General features: G+C 32.6%; 2 long non-coding RNA genes across 2 annotated transcripts in view; one reads left to right on the top strand and one right to left on the bottom strand.

The window, feature by feature from the left end:
* Nucleotides 1–22,254, top strand: part of LOC123542419 (uncharacterized) — a 49,848-nt gene extending 27,594 nt beyond the window's left edge. The window contains exon 2 of the long non-coding RNA XR_006684731.2: nt 21,661–22,254. This is a non-coding gene — a long non-coding RNA (uncharacterized LOC123542419). The remainder of the gene's footprint in view (nt 1–21,660) is intronic.
* LOC128557176 (uncharacterized) lies at nt 11,510–21,583 on the bottom strand. The gene is made up of 3 exons (XR_008371090.1): nt 21,303–21,583; nt 14,482–14,603; nt 11,510–12,829 (listed from the first exon to the last, which is right to left on the bottom strand). It is a non-coding gene; the product is annotated as an uncharacterized LOC128557176 (long non-coding RNA).
* Nucleotides 22,255–24,011: the final 1,757 nt, after the last annotated feature.

Genomic DNA, 24,011 nt, shown 5'->3' with positions numbered 1-24,011 from the left:
GTAGAACTCTTTCGCCCACGCAATCCGCTTGCATCTTGCATGTATAGACTATTGATTTAGAGTAGGCTTACACACGGATGGATCTATAGCCGAGTAATGTCACAATGACCGCATTTTATCATAATATTTTACTTTATATACATGCAAACTGTGATTTAGTTGTTTTTGGTCACTAAAATTTGTTTCGTTATGCTTAATACATTACGTTATTTATTTCAGAGCCGACATGAGCAGATTTTTATATAATGACATCATACCATCTTGCCCAGAAGCAAGCCTGATATACCGCCATTTAAGAAGAAACATAGAAAGTAGATTATGAAATAAATTATTACATACAACATTGTAATCGTTCAAAAGCTAACGAACTTACCTTGTAACCTGGTCTGTTATTTCATATTCTGTATCCTCCTGATACTTCGCTGCCATTACATTATGTTGTTAGCAGGTTTTAGTTGATTCACATTATCAGCTAAGACATCTTTACCATGCTCACTGGATTATAGTGCTTTCAGTAACTTGTTTAAATTTTATGTCGTGTCTACATTTTCTACAAAGCCTTGCATGGAGGCATCCATCTTTGATCACGTGATTAGCGGAAACCTCGTTGCTTTCACAATGGCGCTATGTAAAGTTTGAAAGACAAACTTGTGAAACTCTTCTTTTATACTTTCAGAAGATGAAATGAGACAAATCATCGGTAAAAATTATATAAACGGTGACACGCGAAACAGGTTATAATTACAAGGCGGAGAATTGGCACACACGTCAGTCAATGTTTCAAATAGACCTGAATTATATGGGATTCTCTGTTATTTATTGTTAATACCAATAGTACTCCGACACAGGGCCGCATGTCAAGGGAGCTTGATTATAAGTCGTTGTTCTCATCGTTTTCTAAAGTTAAATGAAATATATAAATGGTCCCTTGTATGGTTTGTCCCGGCATTTCATATCACATTCTTAAAAAATGTATCTAAACTCTTGTATAGTTTGTGACGGCACTTCACTTCATTTGTTTAAAATACTTTATATAAAATATCAAAAGTTTTTCTTGTATGATTTTTGTTGACATTTCACACAATTTTCTTAAATACTTTATACGAAATATCAAAAGGGCTCCGACGGCATTTGTTTGAAATACTTTATATAAAGTATTAATAGGGACAGGCACAAAATAAAAAAATGGCTAAAAAAAAAATGGCAGTCGCATAGTGGTGGATTCAAATAGTACTCGGTTAGTTTTTGTGTTTTTTTTTTTTTGCTCTGTGGAACTATTTTCCTTTTTCTCTTTTCGTCTTTTTTTTTTTTGAAATAACATGACAGATCTATACTTGACATGAAAGTAGAATTTTTATAATGAAATAACAATACGACAGAATTTGTCATGGATACTTAGATCATACACCACCACTGCAATTTAGGTTCTCATTTTTCAGCTGATTTTGCTGTTTGTGTGTTTGACTGTAAAAATGTCCTTGCATCAAAAATGACCCCAACCTTTCTTTTGATTTTTATTCAGCACTGCAATATTCTTCAAGAAAATATAAGTTAAACAATGGTCCTTATGTGTGCTGCAGCCATTAGAAATATGTCTATTTTATATAGAATAAAGAAGAACAGCTAATTAGTGTGTTGTAACCTCTTGTATGGTTTGTGTCAATATTTCAAATAATTTTCTGAAATATTCTGTATAAAATCTTGCACGGTTAGTGACGATATTTCACATCATTGATTAAAACACTTCATAGTAAAGGGAAAGGTATATTGTTCTTATGTTAATACCGTCTATTATTATTTCTTAAATCATTTAAAGAAGCTAAAAATGGCGGATTTATTAAAGTTCTAGATACATTTTTGAACTGATTTTAATTATTTCTGCAAAATTATATCTGTACGTTTTTCCAGCTAAAATGGAAGAAATTACTATATTTTACATCGTGCACTGAAGAAACATAATTACGGTAGTAATCTGTTAAAAAAGTTATTTGCTAAATAGGAAATTTAGCAGTGTGTAAATGACGTCATAATCACACTAAAGCGAGTGCCTTCATGGTCAGCCATTTTCTTCAACTTCAAACTGCCATATCTTTTTTTCAATAGTGGTTCGATTTTAAAGATTATTTCAGCTTCATGAAAGGGTTGAGGATAGCTTTCATATAGAATTAACTTTTTGTCAGGCATTGCCCTTTAAATATTAAAAGGGCATAAAGACATGTGAATATTCTTTTTAAATTGCACTGTTTCACTATAGCAGATGTTCAAAAATACATTTACTTTATTTATCGAAAGTGTCGTTTGGGCGAGTTTTTTTTTTTAAATAACCCTGATGCTGCCTTTGCGACCAGTGGAGATCATGACCATCCTGCACATCCGTGCAGTCTGATCATAATCTGCACTGTTCGTCACTTAGTCAATATCTCTGGTAAAAGCCCCTTTAACAGTTAATAGTACAGTCAAAATTGAAAGATGGACAAATTCATTACGGAAATTCAGCAGGGTAAGGGTAAATAGATACTTTCCCTCGGTTTGCAGTGAAAACAGTGTAGTTTGAAAGTTGTGGTTAAATGACCTGCTCCTTCTTCGGCTTTACTGGTTAATTTTAGACATACATGGCAATTCCAAGCCGGTTTTAACTTCTTTGATATTGTATACCATATTATTCCTTTATGTAATGGATCGAAACTTTTTGTGATAACTCTCAGTAAACTTTTAATGGCACTGCTTTGGTACTTTTATATTTAATTTCTAGATTTTAAACATTTAGTTTGATAGAACTTTCAAATAATATAAGTAATGATAAAAAGAGTGTGTTTTAAATATCAACTAAGTCACATAGTCAGTTGAACAGTACATTGTATTATACAACATTATAATTTCTTACTATGGTGTTTTAAGTGAGAATGGCTAATCCACCTCGGTATGAGTAGAACATGAAGTAAAACTTATAATGTTGCTTCTCATTAACATAGCGTTTTAATAGTTAAGAAATAATTTATAGCAAAAGAGTGCTTTAACACTATTTATACACGATGGGCGGTTATACGTCGGCTCAATAATTTCACGAGGGCGCAGCCTGAGTAAAATTATTTGTACGATGTATTACCGCCCGAGTGTATAAATAGTGTTAAAACACGGATTCTAACATGCCCTTAATCTAAAATAGTAGATTAAATATAGTGGTGCTCTTTCTTGGTCGCAACAAAAACATTGACGTCACCGCACGTTAACATGACGTCATTGTAACGTAAGAGTGCTTTAACGGAGAAGAGCATATTAGAATATAAAGCTAATTCAGTACATTTCTATTTCGTGATTGTAACAGACTCAGTTCTATAAAGGTCTAACGAAATAGTATTTTGTGATAACATGATCAAGTAAGTATAAAGTGGTATTCATCTTCAAGGTCAACCATATAACAACACTGGCAGTATCTTTCATATTTTTGGAGTTCTGTTGTAAGCATATCTTCCAAGCATGAGCTGAGATTCTTATTCTTAAAGTACTTGGCAATAAATCTAAATACAATTCGTAACCAAATATACAATGGTTATACAATTCAAACATACTACTTTATTCCTTATTTACAACAAAGCCTTGTATGAAACAGTCAATAACACGCTGCTTAAATACACATAAAAATGATTATTAAATGATTATAATCTACAGAATCTGGTTCATACCAAACATTTGCAAAGCCATAATCACACTGTATGTTTTTAACATTTGAATCCTAGTTTTTATGTCCTTTATAAATCTTTTAAAGATAAATTAGAAACTATATACAAAGCTAATTCTCATATCAAATGCTTTTTCCTGACTTGAATAATACAAATATATTTAAAACATTTTCTTGATTATCCAGTAGAGGTGTTTTATGTAAATGTTTATATTTGTATATATACACTTATGTATATGATTGATGGTGTATGGGCCGGCGGCCTAAATCATAATAAAGATTTGATTGATTTGATTTGATTTACATTTATCAGATTTAAGTATATATTCATAGACAGACCTTTTTACTCCCGTGAAAGCCTCCAAAATATGTCAAAGGAATACTTATAACTTTGCTCCCAAGTAATTAAAGGGCAACACAAGTGTACAGTATATTTCGCTGCATTAAGTATTCGGATATAACTGAAATTAGCTACGCAACGCCCGAAAAATATCCGAAAATCAACCCCAGTAGTGGTAACATTATGTCTAGATGTAAAGCTAATTTCGACAGAAATGCCGTATCCGAGATACTTGTGCGATGCAATTTTGCAATGGGTATACAATGAAAATGTTTGCTATTTGCTAATAGTTGAAGGTTTAAATTAACTTCCTGTAACCACATTCGTTTTGTCCTCGATAATTCTGGAACCGATTTTGGCAAAAATCTTGTCACGAAGGCAGATTCAACCGTGTCCTACATGAAAAGGATTAGATCCTGCTAATGTTGTTTAATTTGTATATATCCTTTTCAGCGCGATTTTGGCAATTTTCATTTCTTGGAATATTGAAAATCATCACAAGCTCGATGAATCATGAACCCGGATTCTTAAACGAGTTAACCATCAAACCGGTTCACGTAATCTCAATTTTCTTTTCACATATGCATAAAAGAAAGACTTTAATATGATAAAACTGTAGAAAATAAACCAGTGATGTGCATTACCTCGATAAATAACAAAATACAGAAGTCACACAGTCTGAACGTTTAACTATTTTGACCATTTTTGACCATGAATAATATGTTTTGTAATAATGGCCATGGGTAAAATGATTTTGTAATGTTGTCCATGTCCATGTGTTTTTTTTGTAATCATGGTTAATCGACGATTATTCTATTTCAGACCTTTTAATCGACCTAAAACATGTTGACCGTTAATATGTTCTGAACAAGCACTTGTATAAGTGCTATCATCAATAAAAAGGAGTTATAACTCGTGTACTATATGTTTTATAGCTCATTTTGATAGTCTTACTATGTATTTTACAGCAGAAACATGATGCTTGTTCGTAGTCTGTAGTTTACACATGCAAGATTTTTTTTCATGCAGAACAGCTAACTAACGATGGCACTATAACTGACTGACTTTTTTCCGAAAAAGTGTCCCAGTTAATGAAATTTTCTTATCAAGACTATGTTCTACGTTTTGTGGTATACATATATCACATTGTTTGTCATAATAAAGCAATATTGTCAACATTCGAATAATTGTTTCAGCCTACTCATACTGATCACTTTTCTTTTTTTTTTAAACAATGGAATACTGAGTAGCATGAAATTGGTGAATATTATCATTTCGGTTTTGATTGAAGTTTGATCATGGAATATATATTGTTCTGTTCTGAAAGTGTTAATCAATCTTTGATCCTGATGCATTTTTTTATGTGTCAATCAAATTTTGATCCTGATATAGATTTTGGTTATCAGTAACACAATAGTAAAGCTGAAAATAACGCATTAAAAGTTCTTTCTATAGCTTTGGTATGATAAAAACAATGTCACGTTGCCTTTCATGAGAAATAATGATTACCGTCCTTCGGAGAAATGCTGTCAACCTGGGCCCAATCTCGGTCCCCAGTATTCTATGCGTGTCGGCAAACTGTTTGTCTTACTTTGTCGGCAATTTGATACTAACGTAACATCGGATTCGTGCAGAAAATCATCCTCTTTTCACAAAAATATAATAACTCTTCACAATATTGAATACCTAACGTGTAATTTATATAATGCGCTTTCCGAAATAACCTTTCTTTGTTTCAAAATGGTATGCAGATATTTACATAGTGCTAATGATTAAATTGGTCTAATTATATGGACGAAACGATCAAGGACAATGTTCACTTAAGCCTTATATCGCCTACACTATTTAGATTTTTTTTCAAATAGTTGATAATTGAATAAATTTTACATTATTTGCTACCAGAATAAACATCTTCTATAATGAATATAGTTTTTAAATCAAAATTATTAGGACCACACAAATATCAATTTTTGACCACAGGTTCAGCCTCTTAATAGCTGCGCCCGTACCCGCTTTGATAAATGTGCTTTCATTTTTGTCTTCAATAATGAATAAGTTCTATTAATAAATGAATACTTCTGGATGAAAGAAAACTTTGAACTTACTCCGTTTAGAGACTTTCAAGTTTTAGATCATTTTTGGACGAAAGTGAAATTCTCATTTAACATGTTTATAGGAAAAAAAGCATGTTTTGCTTTTTCAAGTTTTATCTGGTTTAAGTTAACGACTTTAAACTTATATACAAAAAAAAAAGAAACTCATTTCTGTCTTGACAACATTTTTCAGATTGAATTTAACCCTTACCCTGTTCAATTTCTATAATGAACTTGTGCATCTTTCAATTTGGACAGTGCTATTACTTGTCAAAAGGGATGCATTCCAAAAAGATACTGACTGAATAGCGAATAGTGCAGGTCGTGATCAGATGTGATCACTGGTCGCAAAGGCAGAATCAATCGTGTCCAGCATATAGCATGGATAAGGGTTAAATACTTTTTTTCTGGTGTACATTTGTTTGAGATGTGTACAAATAAAAAGCAAAGCGGCATTTACACATCTAAATTTTTATTTCACTTCATTCTGAATATTTTAAAGAACAGTTGTTTAAGATGGAAAACCCTACGTGTATTTCAATGTTATCAAATAAAACCTGAAAAGGCACACTTAATGCAAATTATTATTGAAAATGAATTGAGTATAGATGATTTTATACTGTTATATTAAAATAGCAGTGATTGCTCGTTTATGAAAAAAATAATTTCCCATTTTTTGTAAGTATTGTACATAAAGGTAAGGTAACTGTCAATGCTATGACCATTTCATTATGATTTTGGATATAAATTTTACCCTTGGTCAATAAAACCAAATTATTGAGTTTTCAATATAACTGTGGTTTATTATTATTATTATCATCATTATTATTATTATCATAAATCATGTTTTATGATTTTACATTCACAGAAGGAAAATTAATTTCTTACAACCCATTGCACACGCTTTGATGTTCTAGTGCAGATCCCCTGCTATGCCAATTGTCCTAAATTGACTACAGTTACATAATCGCTAACAAGCTGGGCTTGTTTATTGGATTTTGGGTAGGGACACTTACATAGTAGTGGATCTAGGCCTTTAAACAAGAACAGGAAGGGAAATATTTATTAACAATGACAGAACTCTTGGACAAGAACTCTGATTAAAAATTCACTGACTATCACAACACTTAGCTCAAAGTGTTAAAGTTTAACAATTAATGACTTTTATTTTTGTCAATGTAACTGGTCAACAAGGTCTCTCTGTAACTGAATGGTTAAGAGCATTGATTCCAAATCACTGGCCTGTAATCTCTGTTGGGCCAACTCATGCTCAGGTTATCATGAGACATACAGCAGACTTTCGAAAGGCCAGTGGTTCTATCAAGGTGCTCACTCGTGCGTTACACGCCACGACTTCATCTACAATAAAAGCTGCTGCCATATTACTTGAACGGCACTGGCATGACTTCAAACTTTAGACATACAACATCAGAATTGGTCCATGTACAAGATAATCTGTAAGAAAACAAAGCATGTTCATCTTTCTTTTCATTTGTTCACTACATTACCACTCGTACTATTTGACTTAACTATTTTTGTAAACCTTTAGCCTTCTGGGGGCAAGTGATTCTGCTTTTGCGACCGGTGTAGACCTAGGACAGCCTGCACGTCCGTGCAGGCTGATCATGGTCTGAACTATTCGCTATTCAGTCAACACCCCTTTGAATAAGAAGTGGTACTGTCCAAATTGAATGATCGACCTGTCCATTTTAAAAGTTTAGCAGGGTAAAGGTAAAAGTCACATCGACACAATTTAGGAATATATGTATAAATATGGCTGTAAGATTTGAGTATGATACGACAAAATGCACAGTAAGTTTATAACGACACAACTATATATCTTAAAATTACTTCCCTGTATTTGCTAATTAGTTCCCTTTAGTTAAACTTTTAAAACTGTGCATAGCACAACAGCGGTAATGGAGAAAAAAGGTACTATATTATCGTGATTTCTCTCTATCGATTCTTATAATTTATCTCCCTTTTTATGGAGCCCAAACAGACAACTATTGACTGCCTTCTTTGATAAAGATCATGCGAGAAACTCACTGTTTATTGAATTGTTATGAAATATATGATACCAAGAAACAAATACAAAAGATTTGTAATGTTTACCTCCTTTATTTTGTCTTCAAGGTAATATAGATTACGGTGGCCCTAAAGTGACATGTTACGCACTTTTTTTCCACTTAGGTAATGTGAGACTTTTTTTTATTTCGTTTAAACGAAATGATTTCGTTTAAACGAAATAACTAATTCGTTTAAACGAATTAGTTATTTCGCTTAAACGAATTAATTATTTCGTTTAAACGAAATAACTAATTCGTTTAAACGAAATCATTTCGTTTTTACGAAATGGTATTTCAGTTATTTCAGTTGGTATCTTTAACGGAAACTGCCATATTATAATGAAATAGTTATTTCGTTAAAACGAAATGATTTCGTTTAAACGAAATAGTTATTTTAACGAAATAAAAAAAAGTCTCACATTACCTAAGTGGAAAAAAAGTGCGTAACATGTCACTTTAGGGGCACCGTACTATTGCGTTGAAAGGTAAATTTCATACTACATGTAAAAGACATACAATATGATTGATTTAGACATATTTTGTTTAAAACATATACATTGTTCATGTCAAATCAAAGTGTGAAAGAAATAGCAAATTATATACAATCTTAGTATCTCCATTTAAGCACATATCTTTACCTAAAAGAACAAGGTACTAGATTTTAAGCCTAATTTAAACAGTTTCTGCGTCCGCGCAGTATGGTCAGGATCCATGCTGTTCGTTTTCAAAGCCTATTGCAATTTGAGAAACCGTTAGCGAACAGCATGGTCGCAAAGCCACTATGTTGGTTTTCCCATGGCACGGCTCATATATGACAAGTTTATTTGTATAAACGGTACTATGCATTTGGTTTAAAATAGTACTCCTTAACACATGTAGGCCTATAGCTAAACATAGTATAAATATGGACTATCACTTAAATGTTTTTGTTGTAAGACATTTGCCTCCCCCACCCACTCCCACAACGACGAAACAATGGACTGCTAGACATATGCCCCCAGTCGAAATGGTAGATAGGACATTTGCCCCCACTGCTTATTTTTAGGATGGACATATACCCGCACATATAACTGTGTTCTTTATTGTTTAATCACAACATTACTCTAAAAGGCAATTTCCGGTAAAAAAATGTTTCATTGATAAAAGTTTAATGAATATGATAAATATGTTAATTACATTCAGATGTAAAGGTACATAGTAGCTTATTATTGAGTTATAAAAAGCTCATAACAACATTATAATTTTAGCGATTTGTGCAATATTTTTAACTCAGACTTGTTAGTTTTGCAATAGTCTACTACAAAATTGTAAGAAACAAAAGTATTATTACCTGCAATAGATAATTATGTTCTACAATGTTCCTAAGCAATCAGTTGGGGACAAAAATATTGGGGACCAAATGTCTGTTTCAGAAATAAGCTCTTGTGGGACAAATGTCCAACAGTCCTCCTTTTCCACAGCTCCACATACACAATAAATTCTTTTATTTAGAAAAATCAAATACATGTAATGAAGATTTTCTATATTTGAAGTAAATATTTACAGATAAAATAGTTTAGTGAAAGTTTAGGGTTTGGTATCTTTAACGGAAACTGCCATTTATGTAAAACACAAAAATAGAGCAGGCGCGTGTGTTATCATCGACCGTTCTATCACAATCTACAATTTAGAGAATCTAGAGTGATAAGAAATATGAACATTTCATAATTCATGGCGTCTTTTTTGAAATCATTGGATGTTATTATATATAATTATATCAGATGACGAAAATAGCAAAATTATATTACGTGTCTTGAGAACATTTACATTATATAATTTTGAGACAAATTACTGCTTTGTTCATGTTAATTCTATTCAAAATCGGCATCTTTTGTTTAAACGAAATAAAAAAAGTCTCACATTACCTAAGTGAAAAAAAAGTGCGTAACATGTCATTTTAGGGGCACCGTACGCGTCAACACCAAAAGTTTCCATTTTGCACACAGGCGTATTTCTATTATAGTCTGTCTCAAGGGTTAATTCAAATAGATATACGGTGTAACCTCAAAGAGGAAATTGTTCATACGCAACACTACTTACAAGGGGTACCTAGTGATTTAAACAACGACGAATGAAAATGTCCGGAAAATAATCGAAGCAGACGTAAATATTAAAAATGTATACAACTTTCAATCAGATGGGCGTTATAATAACTATATAATAATGATGTATTGACTGCTTCTGGCGTTTACGTATTTGTAAGTATACATGTACAAAGTACATCTAGATATCATCACGATTTCTGCGTTAAACTTACAAACTAATTAATACTAAACTTAGTTGCAAACTTGTGCGGGACACCCGCCCGCTTATTTCTATAGGGAGAGCGCAGATCTACGAATCTCGGGGTCGTGAGTTCGATCCTCGGACGAGGCGTATGTTCTCTTTGACGATTTGATAGAAAATATTGTGTCTGAAATCATTCGTCCTCCACCTCTGATCCATGCGGGGAAGTAAGCAGTTATTTGCGGAGAACAGGTTTGTACTGGTACAGAATCCAGGAACACTGGTTAGGTTAGCTGCCCGTCGTTACATGACTGAAATACTGTTGAAAGACGACATAAAACTTAGAACAAACAAACAAATCCGCACGGGAATCATTTTGTTGACTTTTATATCATGTCAGTAAAGTTTATACTACTTCAGTGAAATGCAGCTTCTTTCAGACAGACATTACGAGGTAACAATAAAAGTATTTTTTTCAGCGAAATCTCTCTTCTACATGACTGCATACACTGATAACAATACTCAATCTATACTCAATCTATTTTCACTTTGAAATAAACGATAGGAGTAGGGGCGGGGAGAAGGCTCCATGGCCGAGTGGATTAGGTCGCTGAGTTTAAACCTTTCCGCTCACCGATATTGGTCTGAGTGTGTTTCGGGGCGTTGAATTCTTCATGTAAAGAAGCCATCCAGCTGGCTTACGGAAGGTCGGTGGTTCTACTCGCCCGTGATTATATAATGCACGGAGGGGCACCTGTGGTCTTCCTTTACAATCAAAGCTAGAAAGTCGCCATATGATCCATAATTGTGTCGGTGCGACGTTAAACCCAATAAAAACAAAACAATGGCTTAAGCAATGAGTATACTACAGCAATCCAAATACATTACCAGCTTTCATATCGATGCTTATCGATGTAATTGTCTCCCTTGAAAATACGCTATCGGCGTTATCGATTTCACAATCCGACTGATTTTGCTACTTTAGAGATATATAGGAAATGATTTTTTAAATTGTAATAACTTTTTTTACGCTACATAATTTATCCACGTACGAGCACAAACTTGTTGATGATTTAACTAGTCTTAATATCCATTCAGCATCGAGAGATTTTCAAAATTTTGTCCCACTTATTTGTGTATTATGCCAGGTTACCTAGTAAATACACTTGTGGAATACATATTTTACCACATAACAAGAGAAATAAATTTACAACAGCAGCAGCATCAACAAAAACACCATCGACAACAGCATCTATTAGCAAAATCGACATTAATATGTTTAGAGTTAAGGAACAGATAAACATTTAACAACATCATTGAACATGCACATGAATAGGTATTATATACAAATTATCATAACATACGATACTTTTATTATTATCTATCCTTGATTATTTCAGCTCTCAATTTATATGCCTCTGTAAGATATTTTCTAACAGGTGTTCTCTTGTAGTTTAACGGCATCATTCTACTAAATTTCTGACGCATTTGGCAAATATTTAACACAAGTAGCATAATATATGTACTTAGTAAAATTTATCGAAGAAAGCGGTATTCAGATTGTACGACTGTTGCATTTCATTTTTACATATTCTATGTCTTCAGTGTGTACCCACATATCGCCCTGTTTCGATTGCAACATTGTGTAACTATAATTGAAAACATGATGACAATTTTTTATGATAATCATTTTCTATTGCACTCGGGTAAAACTCATATTCAAGTTTAGTTTTAAATTTAGCTTTTGATCTATTTTCGACATATTAATTATATAAAAATACCTGCTTTGTTTGAAAAAGCAGAGAAAAACAATGTATAAACATGAGATTTTTTCCCAAAGATGTCCGTAGCCTTATTCAATTAAAATCATTTCACAAAATTGTTCACGAATAAAATAAAGAATATCGACGAGAGAGAGAATTCAGACACATTAGAGAATACTTTTATACAGGCTGATACATTTTCATATATAGATTTTAACAATTTCATCATTTTTGCTGCTAATAGCAGTTCCGAAAAGTCAATGGTTTAAAGTTCCTTTTCATAATCTGTGAAGGCACGATGCAGAGCTTCATTCTTCTAGGAGGGAAGGTTTTGTATAATACAATGTAGAATAAACGCACAATCAAAAGTACTGTTGCATCGGAATCCAAAGTGGGCATCACTAAATACGTACTAACTTTGCACCATTTGTTTAGTCTAGCACGCAGAAACTTGGGAAATATGCCATTGTACAAATAATAGAAATACCTTTTTATTTATTTGTCCGTTTCGTTTTATATGCTTTGCATATAGTCTTGTATGGTGATGGTGCTTCTTTTCTTCATCCCCCTTTTTGTGCCCCTCCCCTACATTCTTTTGCCTCCCGCTAGCATGTCTTCAGCTGTTATAAAGTTTGTCATATTTATATAAAACTGTCATAATAATTGTTCGACTTGCAGCAAACCCTACTACTTTCATCAGTGTTTTTACAGCACGTCATAATTTTGTTTTTCTAACTAATTTCGTTCAACACCTTATTATCTTAGTACTACGAAAATTTTATTCTACAAGAAGTATTTACATGGTTCTTTGTACAGTGATAGAGCACGATTAATGTTTTCAAATACTTATTCTAATACAACCTGATTTATTTTCCTATTAAACACAGACGACTAATTATATGTACTATTATGCAACGAAACCACAGTTTGTACGCCACAAAATTTAAGAAATAATGGTAATTTTGTCGGTGTATAAAATCATTGTTTGGAGCTCAGATGCGAAGAAATTAAATCACGAGAACGCAGCCCGAGTGTTATAGTAATATGCATCTGAACGACAAACAATGATTTTATTTGTTTGGAGGGAAAATCACTACTTGAGATGTATTACTTCGACCATATAATGGTATCAAGGATTATTATCTATATCCTTGACAACGTTGTTTTGTAAAGTTTACCTCATCCAGCGACGTAATAAGGGAGTTCTGCACGTTCGGATCAAAATTTTTTCTACAAAGTAGAATTTGATAAAACCATGATTTTTCAAAACTTCAGAATATACTTAGAAAATTCAGCAAATAAAAAAAATAGGGCCGTGTGCTTGATTTTTTGCTAGACTGATTTGAAAAATTAGGACTTCACCAAGTTTTCGTAATAGAAGTCTATGGGAAATTCCCAATTTTCATAACATTTTCGCGAACAGAATATTTTCTACAATGTAGAATTTATTGAAACTTCTCACAGTCGTAAATAAACATATGGCCTATGATATGGTAAAATAAAATGTACAGGTCCACGTGCTTGTTTTTGAAATATTTGCCCATGATTAAAGTGATCACCACATTTCAAGCTGGTTTTAAGGTAGTTCTGCACGATTGGGTCGAATTTTTTTCTACAATGTAGAATTTGATTAAACTATGATTTTTCAAAACTTCAGAATATACCTAGAAAATTCAGCAAATAAAAAAGATAGGTTCGTGTGCTTGATTTTTTGCTAGACTGATTTGAAAAATTTGGACCTCTCGCAATATTTCATAATGGGAGTCTATGGGAAAATCACAACTTTCATAACATTTTCGCGAATAGAATTTTTTCTACAATGTAGATTTTGATGAAACTTCTCACAGTTGTAAATAAACACATGGCCTAAAACTTGGGGAAATAAAATGTATAGGTTCTTGTGCTTATTTTTGAGAAATTTGACCATGATTAAAGTGAACTGAATATTTTACGCTAATTTTAAGACATTATTTGTTTTTAACGTGTCATATGTTTTAATATCATATTTTGACTTTAGAAATATAGCAACAGTACCATTGTAATAAATTTACTCACAGGTTTCGATTAAATCATAAAATTATTCTTATTTCTGTACGCCGAATCCAGGCTTTATTCTACGTTTTCCGGATAAATGACGTTACGCCATCACTTCCGGTTTATCAAACGTGCAAAACTACCGTAAGCCATTATTTTGAATTATTTAACGTGCCACACGTTTTAATATCATATTTTAACTTCAGATAGTAACGTTGCTATTGTGAAAAATACTCACGGGTTGTCATTCATTCATAAAATGATTTTCATTTCCGTACGCCGAATCCAGGCTTCGTTCTATGTTATCCGGATAAATGACGTTACGCCATCACTTCCGCTTTATCAAACGTGTAGAACTACCTTAAATCAAGAAAACAAGTCGATTATTGGTTTAATAATGATATTAAAGATTGATAGATACATATTAGTCTGGTGGTTTTAGTGACAAAAGTGCTCTAGAAATCACTTTATGAGGGCCGGCATGTTAATGCCCGAAGACAACATATTTGTTGAAGCTTGAACCTTACCGGTTACTTTGATAGCTGTCTCCAAAAATATAACGATGTTTTATGTAAATTAGAGGGGTCAAAAGGTCATGCTATGAAATTCTGATTTTGCAACTTTTTTGTGTAGCTTTGTTTTCTATGATTATGTACTGGCAATCTTTCTGGAAAATTGTAACCTAAATGTATTATGAAACTATTTTTAGTCACTTAGAATTGATGCAAAGCTAAAACAGAACATGACAAATAGAAACAATGTCTAAAATTAGGGTCAAAGGTCGTGCACTTTATCTATTTACGTTGAGACAATGTCATCTATAGATACTATCAATATGTTATCCAAAAGTGATAAATGGAATTCATTCTAACTTCATACAAAGATCAAGGACATTAAGGAAAAGTGCTTTGTACAAGTACAATAAATCTATCTAGCTTACTTTTTGAATTATCTCCCTTTATTAAACTAACATATAACATTTCTTTCCCAAAGAATAACTCTAAATTTAAACAATCATTTTTGTTGAAATTTCACACAACGATAAAGACCACTGAAAGATAAATGATGAGTCTATTTCGCTCATTTTTTAAATTATCTCCCTTTATAGAATGTAGTTGTCTGAACCATATTGTTAAACACTAAATGACATTACTTTCTATTCAGTGGTCTGAATAGTACTTACGTTACTGGCATCAGTTGATCGTTACAAAGCTTTTGTCAAAAGGTTTGTGGTACCCTACTTGCGTAAGGGATTGTTCATTTATATAGAATACATATCAGCAGATGGTCACAATCAATACTATAGACATAAAGGTTAATGTTTACCGTATTATGTACTTGTTAAATCAGACCTCAGCTCGTTGGCACTTATGTTATCATCAATATATATCATGTACAGCACAACATATGATCTTTGGTAGTTGTATATTCCCTTGGTCTTTATATTTAAATGTTTGTATGTAATTTAACACAGATATCTTAAGCATTGTTATAGAATATGGGGTTCCTTTTTGGCTCATCTGATGTTTTGCTCGATTATACGAAGTATAAGGAGAGCTATCCTACTCGACCAGGCGTCGGCGTCTTTCCGCGTCCCAACTTTGGTTAAAGTTTTTGTTTTTTACACTTTCTCTTTTTTCTATTTATCTCTGTAATTACTTAATGGATTTGATTCAAACTCAAAATAGTTATTCCTCATCATCACCCACATCATCTGACCTAAATATCATAACTCTGGTACCAATATTTCGTGATTTGTCCCCCTTTTCACTTAGATTTTCAGGTTAAAGTTTTGATGCACTTTCACTCTATGGATTTGATTCAAACTTAAAATAGTTGTTCAACATCATCACCCTCATCATATGAAGCAAGGTGCAAAACTCTGGCACAATTTTGTCATGAATTATTCCCCCTTTTTACTTAGAATTTCAGGTTAAAGTTTTAAAAGCACTTTCACTCTATCTCTGTTATTGCTGAATGGATCTGATTCAAACTTAAAATAATTGTTCAAAATCATCACCCACATCATATGACACAAGGTTCATAACTCTAGTACATTTTTTTCATGAATAATTAAGCCCCTTTTACTGAGAATTTAAGGTTAATTTTGATGCATTTTCACTATATTTCAGTTATAATAATATGAAATGCATATTTAATTCAAACTTGAAGAAGTTGTTCCACATCATCACCCACATCATATGACACAAGGTGCGTAACTTTTGCACCAATCTTTAATGAATTATGCCCCCTTTTTGCTTAGAATATACTTACATAGTGTTTGATACACTTTATCTTTACCTCTCTTATTATTTAATATTTTTGACTCAGGCTATTGTGCAATATCTTCATCCACCATTGGAATCACTCTTATGACAGCTCCAGTTTCCTCAGATGTTCCAAGTTTTACTATCAAGCATCGAAATAGTCGAGCGCGCTGTCTTCTGTGACAGCTCTTGTTCGAAAATTATTGTCATCACTTGATCGGCGTTGGCGTCTGCGTCAGCGTTGCCTGGTTAAGTTTTATGTTTAGGTCAGCTTTTCTCCTAAACTATCAAAGCTTTTACTTTTAAACTTGCAACACTTGTTCACCATTAATAGCTGACTGTGCACAGCAAGAAACTTAACTCCATTCTGCTTTTATGCAAGAATTATGGCCCCTTTTGGACTAAAAATATCAAATTTCTTATTTAAGTTTTATGGTCAGGTTAATTATCTCCTAAACTATCAAAGCTATTGCTTTAAAACTTGTAGCACTTGTTAACCATTAAAAGCTGACTCTATAACAAAAAACATAAATCCATCCTGCTTTTTGCAAGAATTATGGCCTCTTTTGGACATAGAAAATATCAGATTTCTTGTTCAAGTTTTGTGTTTAGGTCAGCTTTTCTCCTAAACTATCAAAGCTATTGCTCTAAAACTTGCAACACTTATTAACGATCAAAAACTGGCTCTGTAAAGCAAGAAACATAACTCAATCCTTCTTTTTGCAAGAATTATGACCCCTTTAGGACTTAGAAAATATCAGCTTTCTTGCTTAAAGTTTGCGCTTAGGTCAACTTTTCTCATTAACGGTCAAAGTCATTGTTTTAAAACTTAGAGCAGTTATTCGCCGTTTAAAGCTGCAAGTACAGTAACTCTACATTGCTTTTTGCAAGAATTACGACCCCTTTTGAACTTAAAATATCATGGGTATGACAATATTTCTATTATACAGAGACAAAACAATCAGATGAGCATCTGCACCCGTAAGGCAGTCCTCTTGTTTTATTTCAGCATGCTTTCATGGTAATATATGTACCGATACTTATATTTACTTTTGAAACAATGTACTGCATAACACATGTATAATTCGATTTTATTCATATTTGTGAGTTCTTATTACAAGTCGCTTTTACATAATTTTAATGAATAAAATGCCTTCTCCCACAATTTACCACACTTTGAGCAATGACTGTCTACCACTGAGTACTAGTATATCATGTTTTGTTTAGCGTACCATTTATTTCACCAAAATCTACGTTACATTAACACTCAAGATTGGCAAACTTTTCAAAGTTACACAATGAGTATTAGGTTACAGTGCTTAGTTAACAAGCATCTTATAATGACTTTTGAAAAAATCTTGAAAAATTCTTTAAAGTGCATTCTTTCGCCAGATGCAGCTTATTGGTACATATGTTACTTTATTAAAGTATGTCCTTTGTGCATTTAAACTCTCTATTGATAGAGAGTGAGGGGCGCAGAAGTTAGCAGACTAGGCTACAGCGGTCCGGGTTCGATTCAAGGTTGCGGCTGATATCCCGACCAGTGTTCAGTACTGGTACTTTTTCCAACACTATCGGTCTAGAATGTATGCTGGGAAGGTAAATATCACACCTGCCGTGGGCTCCGCTGGAAATAAGTTGTTCCATCCATTACAGGTGGGGACTTTCGTCCACTACCCACTTTATACAAGAAATTTTACCTTTTTTAAAAGTTTTATATCAAACCAAGTAAATGTGTTATATACCGATAACCTAGATGAGTTTTCATATAGGAAAGCAGTTAAATATTTCCGAATGTTTATATGAACTCATTGCTGTATGCTGTTATTCTGCTAATTTCACATAAACGAATTATTTAACAATACTGAATATTGTTCTGTATCCATGAGTTTACAAGTACCGGTACATGTTCATGTATTAGCAACTCCCACATACAGCCGACATCATCCTTACAAGATACATATATTGGTTTGCAATTTTTGTTGATATATTCCAACTACGCCACTTAAATATTCACCATTATAAACAATATGACATGTGCAAAGGTTAAGGTCACATGCACCCAAATTAAGTTTCCTTTTTGTTTGAAGATGAAATTACTTCCCTTTTATATCATATAGTATAATAAATATGTTTTTCTTCTGTAAATCAGTTTTAGAACTAATTCAAAAATGAAATTACGATTGGTTCTGATAGATATATAAAAAAAATTCACATTAACGAATTATTTAACAATACTGAATATTGATCTGTAATCATGAGTTTACAAGTACATGTACATGTATTAGCGACTCCCACATACAGCCGACATCATCCTTACATAATACATTTATTGGCTTGCACTTTTTGTTGGTATATTCCAGCGACGCCACTTAAATATTCACCATTATAAACAATATGACATGTGCATAGGTCAAGGTCACATGCACCCAAATTAAGTTTCCTTTTTGTTTGTAGATGAAATTACTTCCCTTTTATATCATATATTGTAAGAAATGTGTTTTTCTCCAGTTTTAGAACTAATTCAAAAATGAAATTACGATTGGTTCTGATAGATATATAAAAATGCTATTAACAATATTACATTTCCAGAATATGAACGCAGACGCAAGTCACAACTTTATTGAAAGATATTTTTTTGGCAATATTTTTTTTTTCAAATATTAACGTAATTGAATGGTTTATTATTAAAACATTTATGTAGTTGATAAATAATACCCTTTTATATGCAAGGTTATGCATCTTTTCAGTAGGCAATATGATCGTGTTTATTTACACTTCATAGTACTTAATTGCGACCTTTGGATCTTTAACATATATTTGTGACATTTAAACTGAGAAGCATCTGTATAATCAAACTGACTGCATTAGCTAGATCAAAGAAAATTATTTTAACAAGAAATCAGAAATATTTGGTTAAGTAGTCTCAACCCGAATTAAAACAAGTCAGAGCTGTCCGTAAGACAGCGCACGCGACATTTTCTCATTGCTTGACTCTAAATTAGAGCTTTGCCAGTAAAAACTTTATAAAACTTTAACCAAAAAATCTAAGTTAACAAGAGGCATAACTCTGTAAAAATTCAAATCAGAGTTAGAGAGTTTGTTTCTCCTGGTGTAGACTTTGATAGTAAAAACTATTTAATGTTTCAACTCAATAGCTTTCATAGTAACAGAGATATTTGACTTTATCAAAAACTTTAACCAAAATTCTTAGTCAAAAAGGGGCATAACTCCATCAAAATTCAAATCAGAGTTATTGGAATTGTTTCTCCTAGTGTAGACTTTAATAGTAAATAACCATTTTAAGTTTCAAGTCAATAGCTTTGATAGTAACAAATATATTTGACTTAATAAAAAATTTTAACCAACGGCGATGCCGACTCCGATGCTGGGGCGAGAGCAATAGCTTTACTTTTCCTTCGAAAAGTCGAGCTAATAAAGCAACGAAATGAAACATTTAAAACTTAACAATATGTACTTCCGGAAGGTGAACTTCAACAGTATTTCATGATAAAATGTATGCAAATATTACATAAAGATTTATTGGGACGTTTTTAATCTGTAAAATAACTAATATATACTGAACAAAATAGCTAAGTGCCCTTCATATTTATTTGCCAATATCTTCAAAAAATAGCATAAAATACTTTTTGAAATGTAATGTACACTCAGAACAATATGTAATTGATTAAATGCCGAACTTACAACAAAACCGAAACACGTCTTCAGAAATAATATTCATTCATTTTACGATTTAAACCAATTTTTGACAGGTCACAAAATGTAAACAAACATGTTAACAATGTGTATGTAGATACTAAACACGAAATTGTATTTTGGGAAGATAATGAAATAACTTCGTTAACTTGCTTTTTCTAAAAACAGCATTCACCATTCGTGTCATATTTAACCATTCGCTAGAAAAAAAATGTTAATATGAACAGTTCTTATTCTTACAATTAGTATTCACTTGTTCATTAAAACACCGCTTTTATGTGTTTTTGTGACTTTTTTACAAATGGATTGAGTTAGTAAATTGAATAAAATTTATATGTTGGCGTCACTTAATATTTTTGAAATTTTATTATGTTATAATCAACAGTTTGTTCTAAAAGTATGCTAAATTTCAAATTTGTATTTACAGAATTTACAAAGATATTGGAAAATTAGCAAATGCGGTTAGCTATTTTGTTCTGTATATATACCCTGTGACCTTTAACCTTTATATAAGAGCATACAATACGTTATCGGGTGCAAGTCATAATTTAATAATTGGATACAAGTGTATGGTTTATTTAATCCTAATATTGTAAATCAAATCCTGTATAATGAGAAATTATTCATGAATCATTGCATCAGTGCCAGAAAGTATGTGAAAATATCAGTTTTAATGCATGACCGTTTGACCTCTATAATTTGCATATAGTGGTCATATATTTTTTGGAGACAGCACCCACATGAACCAGGGATGTTTAAACTTTAATAAAGTCTTTATCTCCAAGCATTAACATTCCGGCCCTCATAAACTTTTTTCAGGGGCTAAAACCACCAGACTATATCTGTTCATAGTTTTAATTCTTTTTTTTATTTTAACGTATCCCCTGATGAATTTTGCTTTAACAGTAAATAAAGTCTTCACAGAAATAACAAATTATGCCATTCCACATTTTTCTATAATTGTAACATTTCAAAACGTGCGAAAGTGACATTAATTAGTGTCAAGGATGTTTATAGAATATTTGTATTAATTAACATTTTTCTATATATACATTATCTGTATCACTTTACTTACTTTACTAACGATGGTTGATTTGTCTTCAGTAATCACTTAAAATCCACAGAAACAATTTTCTTTTTTTATCAGAAGTCCCCTGTGATATTTAGTTAGACTATTTTCGCATTCACACTTCAAATATTCTTATGCACACAAAATATGTTCGCGTTAAGTACTCCAACTATCTGGAGATAACATTTTGCTATTTACACCTTAAATATTTGTGACATCGCATATATCTTTTTTTCTGAGTGGCATATATGTAGCTTATTCACTTGATTTTATGTAGACGGATTTTAATTAATTGCCTTTACTCCCGCGTGAAAGGAAGCTGAAAAGATGTTTTATACTGAATGGTGCCAATTTCTATTTTCAGCCAGAAGACAGACAGTGGGAAGGATAATTTATTCCGTGCTGCCAAAGAGAAAACAGAGCATAACAAAAAATATTACATCGCCATATATGAATAAACGATTGAATTACATAAGAATAAAATAGATAAACAAAGCATTATGTGTTAATAATTGTCACCTCATTAATTTTGATCCTCCCTGATATTTGCTAATAAAATTCTGTTTAAATACGTTAAAACACAAGGGGTGATCTGATAAAGGTTTTACGCCGTACCAACACAGTACAGGTTAAATGACGCCAAGCAGGACTAAACGTTTTGGTTTCACAGCTCATTTACGTCGAAATATGGAATCACAACTTTATATCTGCCGGAATCGCCGAGACACAGCAAAACCAAGTGTTCAGACTCGGTTAGTCGCCTCTTACGATCGTGCAAGGTTAAGACAATACAGACACAAGTTGTTGTCCCAAATCCACAAGGGTATTACAGTTTCATTCAGTAGTAATATAACGTTTGATTTGCTTATATATATATTGGCTGCCTTCTGGAATATGTTATTATTGCAGTTAAACCATCTTTTCCCGGACGTCAACGGATAATAAATATGAAATTGGACGATAGTATATTTGTCAATATGAAAATTATGAAACAATACATTTTATTATTGCTTAAGACTTTATTTAAGGTAGTTCTGCACGTAAATGACAGCGTAACGGTCATTTATCTGGAAAACCAAAAACAATGTCTGGTAGCCGTTGTGCAGGTAGCCTAAATGTTGTCGAGAATCCATTATATTCAGTGTATGAAGAGTATACATTCAGGGCTACTGTCATTCTTAAGATAAATTTTGACAATTGATAGTCGTTGGTGTATAACAATTCAAGAAAATAGCATAAACTAAACAGAAGTGCAAGGACTCAAACTGAAGTTTTGCGAATTGTAAAAAAAATAAGCACAAGGACCAGTACACTTTATTTGATCATATACAATTATGAAAAGTTTCATTAATAATCATATGAGCCGTGCCATGGGAAAACCAACATAGTGGGTTTGCGACCAGCATGGATCCAGACCAGCCTGCGCATCCGCGCAGTCTGGTCAGGCTCCATGCTGTTCGCTTTTAAAGCCTATTGGAATTGGTGAAACTGTTAGCGAACAGCATGGATCCTGACCAGACTGCGCGGATGCGCAGGCTGGTCTGGATCCATGCTGGTCGCATACCCACTATGTTGGTTTTCTCATGGCACGGCTCATATCGTTGAATTTTTTCTTCATGAAAAAATGTCATCAAAAATGCAGTTTTACCATTGAAGACCATTGTGAAAACTGACCGGGTTGAAAAAAAATAGATAAAAAGCAAACGAACCTATCGTTTTACTTGCTTAATTTCCTTCGGATACAATGATGCTTTGAAAAAAATATGGTTGTATAAAATTCTTCGTTGTAGAACAATATTAGTATCAAACAGGCAGAACTACCTTAACGGGGACACAAATCTGGACAAGTCAGTCTTTCACGGGATAATCAACAAATTACGTACAGTTACAAACAACAAATGACATACATTTACACAAATATATATTTCAAAATCATCAGGTTAACAAAGAAGATTTTTCTCAAGACCTGCTAGCTGCTAGGTAACGTGTTTTTCTTTTGGGCTGGGTCATATTTATGGACCCATTACGTTGTTAATTAATTGACTTTTTCTATGGTTTATTGAAATATAGCGCCTTTGAACGTATATTCCATATGAAAAGGGCGCTCAACAAATCTGGTATAATAATAATAGCGACCCTGAAAACTCCACAGTGAAATGAAAAGACATTAACAAAAATGTGTTTGTCAAACTATCTTTCACAATATTATATTTTCACTCTTTTTGTGAAATTATTGCGTCTGGTATACTTTCGGTAAAAGAAATTTCGATCTTACAATGAAACGAACAAAATTAATATACTTTATATTCCATTAAGGAATTTTAAAAACGACGAGATGAAACATGCATTTTATATTTGCCATTGTAAGTTTATTTTTGTGTAGGCCATACCGCGATTAGCTACTGCGGTAAATGATCCCATCACATCCAAGATACCACTCCGAGCATCGTATCAGCTCAGACAGACACTTGATGATTCAGAAGTCTCTTGTAGCAACTATAACAGGACTCGAATTGACACAGGGGATGGTTATATCATTCATAGGCAAATGAATTTTATGTCTCGGTTTGGATTGCCTCGACCAGTTAGTTATCCCGAATCTTTTACGAAAGATTATACTATGATCTGAGCTATCAAGATAATTCTCTTTTTATCAGGATTATTATCCTTAAACATAGTTAGCAACCTCCAAGTTTAAAGATCTTTTCAATACCA

The sequence above is a fragment of the Mercenaria mercenaria genome, chromosome 1 (genome assembly GCF_021730395.1).
Source record: "Mercenaria mercenaria strain notata chromosome 1, MADL_Memer_1, whole genome shotgun sequence".
Taxonomy (NCBI): domain Eukaryota; kingdom Metazoa; phylum Mollusca; class Bivalvia; order Venerida; family Veneridae; genus Mercenaria; species Mercenaria mercenaria.
The sequence above is the reverse complement of the archived record's forward strand: the minus strand, read 5'-3'. Positions and strand labels throughout refer to the sequence as shown.